The following is an 8,602-nucleotide window of genomic DNA, read 5'->3' as shown; positions in this document are numbered from 1 at the left end:
GGAGTGGTGGGTTCTCCAAGTCAATTTTAAGTGGAGAAATAGGTCTCTAAACCTTTCGGAGCATCCTCTTCAAGCTCTTCAATTTCTTCTCTCACCACATCAATCTCTTTTTGAACTCTACCTTTCAACTCTCTTCCACTTCTAAGTTGAATGGCTTTTACTTGCTCTTTATTCTAGTCTTTTTATTTAACTTCTGTATTGCTAGGAAATGTTCCTCGGGATCTATTACTAAATAAATTTGTTATTTGTCCCAATTGATTCTCAATATTTCAAAATTTAGCTCCTTGACTTTGTAACTAATTTTCCATTTGTAACACCACTTCATCTATAGACAACTTCTTCTACTTAAATTGTGGATTATTGTTAAAACATGAAGGATAATTAGGTCTATAATTATTATTACATTGGTTGTTCCAGTTTTCCAATGGGTTTACTTGATTGTTTCCCCATTGTTGATTATTCCCACCCAAATTATTTTTCTAGTTAAAGTTAGGATGGTTCTTCCAACCAGAGATATAATAGTTTGAATATGGGTTATTCGGCTTATTGTTTATGGCATTCAAATTTTCTAATTATGTTTTAGAATCTACCATTTAGCCTAAAAAATTCTCTTCAATCTTTGAAATTAGTTAAGAAAAATTCATTCCAAATTGGTCTAACTTTCTTTATTGTAGCAACTTGATTTGCTAACATTACAAAACCATCAAATTCATGAATATTGGGTACTTTCTTAAGATTTACCAACTCAAAAAGCCATTAAAAATTATTAGTAGCCATCTCTTTAATTAAAGCAAAAGCATCATGACATAATTTTGATATCAATGAACCACCAATAGCGGCATCGATAATAGATCTAAGAGATCCAACTGAGATCCAGATCTAAGAGATCCAACTAATCCATTGTAAAATGTTTGAATTGTTAACCAATCCTTTATAGTATGGTGTGAACACTTTCTCAGTAGTTCTATAAATCATTCCCAAGCTTCATAAATAGAGTCCCCTTCAAAATGGAAAAAATATGTAATATCATTTCTAAACTTCACAATTTTTTATGGTGGAAAATATTTAGCAAGGAATATCTATGCTAAATCACCCCAAGTTCTAATAGATCCAGTGCTAATAAATTTAACCATATCATAGCCTTATCCCTCAATGAGAAAGAAAAAATTCTAAGTCTTATAGCATCATCCAAACCACTTTCATATTTAAATGTAGCACACAATTCTTAGAAATTGGCAAGATATAAATTTAGACCTTCAGTTGGTGCTTGTCAGCATAATTTTAGAGGGGTCATGTGGAAGCTATTGGTCACCCACTTCTGAGGGACATTTTAATTTACATATATATTTAATTTTAGAAAAATATGAAATCAAACCGATCCCATATCTTTCATAGTTTAAAAAGAGTGTCACACCTTAAATTATGTATCCATCTCAAAAGATACACACATGACTTGATTGTGAGGCTCAATCAAATAAAATAAGAAATATATGACATCTTTTTGGTCTGCAAAACTATTTTATTATAACCTGACAAGTTCCTCTATTTAATATGAAAAATTTAATAGGGTTTATATTAAGTTTGGTTCATTAAAGTTTCCTATAAAGGCAAGCCCTTATACTTAATTTAATCTTAGATAAACGAAGTCATCTAAGAAAACTCTTGATAAAAATCTAGGGATATTTTCTTCAAGAATTTAATATGAAAAATTTAATAGGGTTTATATTAAGTTTGGTTCATTAAAGTTTCCTATAAAGGCAAGCCCTTATACTTAATTTAATCTTAGATAAACGAAGTCATCTAAGAAAACTCTTGATAAAAATCTAGGGATATTTTCTTCAAGATTTTCAAAGGATAGGACTTTTCAAAAAGATCGGACAAAGAGGTTTGAAAATGGAATGGCTCAAATTTGGAACATTTTATTTTTGGAATCTAAAGAAAGAGGAACTAGGGGATGAAACAGATCCTGAGGAGAACCTCAGTGACTTCCCAATCTATCCTATGGTTTGGCTTATATTTAGAGGAAAACTATTTATGTGTTTCATCCTCAATTTTATTAATTAGGGCTTGCATTCGTGTGAAATAATAACTCAAATAGCTTGGAGGATGTGAGGGTCTAGGTCATAACGAACGACAACCTCAGAATCCTAAAGAAATTTAGGGCTTATATTATATAGTAGAGCCATACAAAGGCCTAAATAAAAGGTGAGGACTTATGTCGTAGTAGGAGGACAACCTCAATATCCCATGGCTTGGTTTTTTAATTCTGAAGATTGGTTTAGCTGGTAAAGACATGTTTTGTTGTTGAAGATGGATGTACTGCCCACAATGCTGGATCCAAGCTTCTCGTCATGGTGAGCTTAAGTTTTCTAATGTGCCAATTCATGATGTCACATCAAATATTTCTTAAGGTTATGGTTATTTAAATATCATGGTGGATGTTAAAATTGATTAGAGTGACACTACTTAGAATCCCATGGTTCCCTCGTTCCAACATCACTATTTTCTTCGCATTCACTTATTCCAAATGAATTTACTAAAGTCAACTTATTGAGTTCCATACTTTCATTTAGACTAAGGGAAATCTTGTTAGCAACCATAGGTTACCTCCTCCAATGGATTTTCGATCATTTGATAGACAAGTTTTAATTTAGTTGCAATTTTTGTTTCATTTTGTTTGTGATTAAATTTTTAGTTGCCTTATATTTTGACTTTTTTTTGAAGTGAATTTTATTTTTTATTATTTTTTAATTTTGGTTTTGGTTTTATTTCTGTGGCTATTCTAAAGGTTTCAGTCTTGACATGCGGGGTGACTTTGTTGTTTAACATGCAAATTTGTAGGTAGAAAATGAGAAGCTTAGAAAGGTAAATAAAAGTAAATTACAATGCAATATGTTAAAGTGTATCTGCCGATTCTACCTGTTCCTCCACCTAAAAGATTATTACTTGCAAAGCATATGTATAATTTTTCAAGAATTAACCCATGCTTATAGGAAAAGTAGAGAACACAAGCATGAGGTGTATCTACGAAATCCTTTGTCATACCCTAATGGGTTCAATTTGTTTATCTCTGTGGATGATTCCATTAAGCAAATCATAATATGTCCAAGTGTCCTCCAAGATTCCCAAAGGATCATGAAAAGGTCTTGGGTAATACCCTAGACATTTCACAGCCCCTTGAATCATCTCAAGTTCATTTTGGCTTTATTATGTTGTTATATGGCTCACCCAACTTATACCCTTCGTTTAATGATCCTTGATGTTTGGATTATCCCTTTAAGTGGGGTAATTATAACTTGATGTTTCACCTGCAAATTATACAGGTAATGATTCTTAGGGGCAACTTGGGCTTAATTAAGAAACTTAGCCGATTTGATTTTTAAAATGGGCTGGTAGTATTTTTAAAGAAAGTTTGAAATTAATTATAGGTCATTTTATAAACCTCATTAAAATATTTTCTGATTAAGCCTAATACACCATTGAGCCCTTAAAACTTAATGGGTAGATTTATATATTTTAGAAAAAAAATTAAATATTTATGCTTTTAATCCTTATCAAGAATCATAAATCTTTTTCAAACCATCAATTGGGGTTTTGATACAGTTGGTTATGATCTTCCAAAGTCAAACCCCTCACCTTAATATCTTCTCATTTAATTATTCTCCCAAATTCCATCAATTTTTAGAAATTACAAATTTATCTTTAATAAGAACAAAGTGAGATTGGTTGCTACCATTTATCCCTTTCATGTTTCAAACATCAAGACATGTCAATTAAGATTGTTTATTACCCATTTACCCTTTGCTTAGGCCTATATATTAATTATGGCTTAAATCCTAAAATTACCCTTTTGCCTTTAAGGCCTCAATACCTCATAATTCATTAAATTAAACTCAGATGACTTTAAAATTTTTAACATACCCCACTCAAGGGTTAATTTAAAACATTAGAGGAGAAAATGCGATTTTTCTGAATTTATTTTATTTTATGGTTATTTTAATGAAAAATAGGGATTTCTAATGAAAATTTAATAACTCGACCAAATTAAAGCTTCTATCCTTAAAAAAATTACAGGAGGTTCATCTGTGTCAGATGACCACTTAGACCAATTGTTATGATTTTAGAAGTTTAATTTAATTATTAGAATTATTTGTTTGTTTTGAGAATTAATTAAATAATAAATATTATTTAATTAGAAAATTCAATTTAATATTTTTCTTAAATCTCTCTAAGATCAGAAAACGTAGAGAAATAAATTTCATATTTTTTTATTTATATTTTAGTTATTAGAATTATTTTAGTGGAAAATTAAAGAAAATTCTTTTTAAGCCTTTAAAAATTAATATTTTTACTTAAAAATTTAGAAAAAGTATTTTAATTGATCCCACTTGATCAGGAAGTCAAATGTGAAATTTTAGTTTGTTTTTATAATTTTGCAATTATTATAGTTTTTTAATTAATTTTTAGTTTTTTGAATGCTTAAAAATAGCTTGAAAATGAAGTATTTATTTTAAATATACCTTTATTTTTCTTAGGTTCCTATGGTCAGAGACAGCTCTCAAAATTAATTTGGTGATTTTTCAAGTTGTATTTTAATTATTATAATTATTTTACTGTCAAAAATAACATTTCATTTAATTAATCCATTTTAGTGGTCAAATTAATTCCAATTATCTTGAAATTTTTATGAGGAGTTCCTATGGCATTAAATTATAGTGTAGAATGATTTTTAGGCCACTTAAATTTATAATTAATCCAATTTAATTTTATTTCATTTTTAGGGGTTGGTGACAATTAGGATTGGTGACAATTAGGATTATTAGGATTATTTTTAATGGGTTAAACTAAGTTTATATTTTTCTTAGGGTCCTGTGACCACAGTGAACCTTCTAAAATAAGTTTTGTATTTTTTTTATCAATATATTAATTTTTATAATTATTTTACCAAACCAGGGACCATTAACTTGAAATTTATAGATCTTTGCCTAGAGACGTCCTCTGTCCTTAGAAAAATCAGTGTAGATCACTCATGATAAAGAGAACCAAAGCTCAAGAAATCAAGTCATGGTGGATTGTCCATGCAAATAGAGAATCCAGAAATGAAATTCACTATTTAATTAATTAAAAATCACACATGCATCAAACAAACATGAAACAATTTCCATATTATTCTTCTCCGTTCACTAAGTAAGAGGGCATTTTTTTTTATTTTTATGATTTTTCTACATTAAGATATGGATTTTTGAAGATCTGTGAATTAAATAAATCAAATAAAACCCTATTTATCTACTTATCTAGCACAGCGTACCTCATTCTAGGCAACTCTGAAGCTCCATGAGGCTTCTTCTCGTTCAGTGCCGCCAGGGAACTCAGTGCTGACTTGGCCCACCTTTTCATTCCACTCCTCTGTCCAACACAATCCAGAGCAGCCATCCAATACACGCAGAAGTGGACGAAATCCGTTCATCATCTCTATGTTCCTAGCCAGAGAATTGTCCAACTTCTATCCTTGATATCTCACTCGATACTCAACAAATTAAGTGTAGTTTCTTTATATCGACTCGTCTTGACCAGACAAACACATCCATATGGTTAATCAAGTCCTAAACTGATTCTATAAGCATGTAGAATCAAATAGTCTCAGTTTAAGGGGAGAGTTCAATACCTTTTCCCAGTAGGTGTGGCCATGATTGGATGCTTTCAAAAGCTTGAGTTGAGTCTAGAGAGCTCCTAGAAGAAGTCTTGGAACATGATGAATTTTCTAGGTACAATTTTGACCAAGGCCAATTTTGGGTGCTGATCAAAGTTTATACTAGGGTGGCCTAGTAATGAGGCTTTTATGGGGGATCTTCTTCTCTCACTCAGGGGATGGCGTGGATGTAATTAGTTTGGATTTGGTGGGGTTTTGAAGCATGTAGTGTTTTGGGCTCAAATTAGGGTTGAGAAATTGGCTCTGGTTAGTAGGGAAGAGGGTTGTAGGATGGTTGGATTGAACTTGAGAGCTCTTGAAGAAGCTCTGGGAACAATTTGCCAGAGTCTCCCCAAGGAATTTCAATCTCTCCCTTTCTGTCCGTAGATGGTGATTTTAAATAGAGGAGGCCATGGTGGTTGCCATAGATGGCTGAGGTGGCTGAGAGACTACTTAGGTGGAGGGAAGAAAGGTGTAAGTGTCCAATTGGGTTGGTGCCACTTGTATGAGTGTAATTTTGAGTTTTTTTTAGGTGGGCATCTTATTTTTGGGTTTTCCAGCAGCCAAGGTGGCTGACCGGCCAGACTCAAGTCACCATCCAACTCAGGATGATTAGTGGTGGGCTAATGTGAAGCTAATTGGGTTTATGCATGGGTAAGGGTGATTAGTTGAAGTAGAAATGGCTTTTGGCTAGGTTGGGTCAACCATAGGTCTAGCCCTATTGAAATGGGCTTGGGTGGCTCCCCATGGCTGACCAAGGTCAGGTGGATCTGCTGAGGTGGTGTGGAGAAGTCCCCATCCATTGGATTTGGCTAAACATGGGCTTAAGTGATTCATGAGAGTGGTTAAAGAGAATATTATGGGAGCTTGAAAGTGGCTTGTCCTCTTGCCATTAATAACTTGGTGAGGTTGCAAGACTTATATAGCTCATCTATGGCTTGGGGATGGCTTCATGGTTTCTCTTTGACTTGGTGATTTTGCTTGAAAAGGATTTTTGGAATTTTGAGTAATTTTGAAATAGTGTTTTCATGATTCCAAATGTGGAAGGGGCTAAAGTTACAAATATCATGGTGTATGGTATGATTTAATTGGATGATGAAATGATTTTGTCATGTGGGCTTTTAATTTCAAGGAATTTGAAAATTGTGCCTAGTTTTGATGGGCTTTTGGAAATGATATGGTGAGCTTTAGTTTGGGTTGAATTGGAAAAAATTGGGCCAGCCCAATGTTTAATTTGGTGTAAGGATATGTCATGAAGAATTTGGAAAGATTTTCAAGTGATTTTAAATTGAATTGAAAAGCCAATTTGGGGATTTGGACATAGGGTCAAAATTGAGGTTTTTTTATTTGGGTTGAAATAGGTCTTGCATTTTATTTAGATTAGGATTATAAATTTTGAATTTTGATTTGAAATTGAAATTGGGCAAGAATGGGGTTAATTTGGCCAAGATTGAGGCTAATTTATGGAATTTCAAGGCAATTTGGGTCTTTTGGTTAAAATGGGTCAAATTTGCTATTTGTGTCAATTTGATGATTAAAAATTTAAATTGGTAATATTTGGGATGATTTTGGGAATTTTAAAATTTTTGAAAATTTTGCGTCATGACAGGCATTTTGGTAATTTTGGGGATAATTTGGGGATTTTGGAATTTTGGTGAACTTTGGATAGTGGGGAATGATTTGAGATGACTTTTGGAGAATTTTGAGAATTTTGACAAAAGTTATGGTTGTAGGGGTTTTTTGGTAATTTGGTGATTTTGGCCTAGAATGGGCAAGTAAGGCATGAAGCCATGCCAAAACAATAAGAGCTATATAAGGACTCATTTTGGATGCTCAATATGATTTTCCTCACCCTCTTAGCAAAGGGCTATAGGTTTGGTTCCACCCACATGAGCTCTCTAAAAGAAGTCAGGAGACCAAATAAAGGAGTCTTAGGGTTTGGGGTGTGTGAGAAATTGTAGTGTGTGCAAGCTAGCCTAACCAAAACCAGACCACTCAGGGCTAGTCTGAAGGCTTGACCATCTTTTGGGGACTCTCCTTGAACTACCTCACTTTGACCCCACCTACTAAGTGATAGAGGTTAGGACCAATATGTGGAACTTCAAGTTGCAAGTTGAGCATCAAGTTGAGCAAAGAAGAGTGTAGAATTTCTAATGTTGAGGGTTCCTTTTCTAGTCCTCTAGGAAAAGTCAACAGGAAAGTCCAATGACTAGACCCTAAGCTACTAAGAAGGAAATTGGACCTCAACCAAAAGTGAGGTTAATAAATGGACCCCCAATAGGTGTGGTGTGTCGGGGTGTCGGGCAAGCACACCGCACATATTGACGTTGACTGATGAGATCAACAAAACCAACACAGACTTCTAAGCAGACCTAGAATGAAGAGCAGAATTGAGTGACAGATGTTTTCGCTAGGGAATTAGCAAGTGAATATTCAATCAAAACCAAGAACTTGGAACTATCACGGGGGATTACAAAAGATAGGGTTTTAAAATATCAACTTTCAGATGTTTTGGAGGGTGGGAATCAGTATTTAGGTGCTGACCCCGAAATGGGAATTGCAATTCGGGTACCAAACCTGGAAAGAGAACTAGAATTTAGATACAAACCTCAAAAAGAAGGGAGTCAGAATTTAGGTACTAATATCGAGAAAAGGATTAAAATTTGGGCATTAATCCCAGAAAGAGAATTGAATGTTATACTCCATTTAAGGTGGTCTTAAAACTTTTCTCAAAAGAATTAAGTTGAGAATCAGATGCCTTACAACATTTAAGGTCGTATTGAAACTGATCTCGAAAGATTTGATTTAAGAATCAGATGCCTTACTCTATTTAAGGTGTCTTTAAAGCTGATCTCAAAAGATTTTAGTTGAGAATCAAAAGCCTTACTCCATTTAAGGTGGTCATAAAACCGA

Source organism: Phalaenopsis equestris, unplaced genomic scaffold (genome assembly GCF_001263595.1).
Source record: "Phalaenopsis equestris unplaced genomic scaffold, ASM126359v1 Scaffold204869, whole genome shotgun sequence".
NCBI lineage: Eukaryota > Viridiplantae > Streptophyta > Magnoliopsida > Asparagales > Orchidaceae > Phalaenopsis > Phalaenopsis equestris.
Note: the sequence above shows the minus strand (reverse complement) of the source record.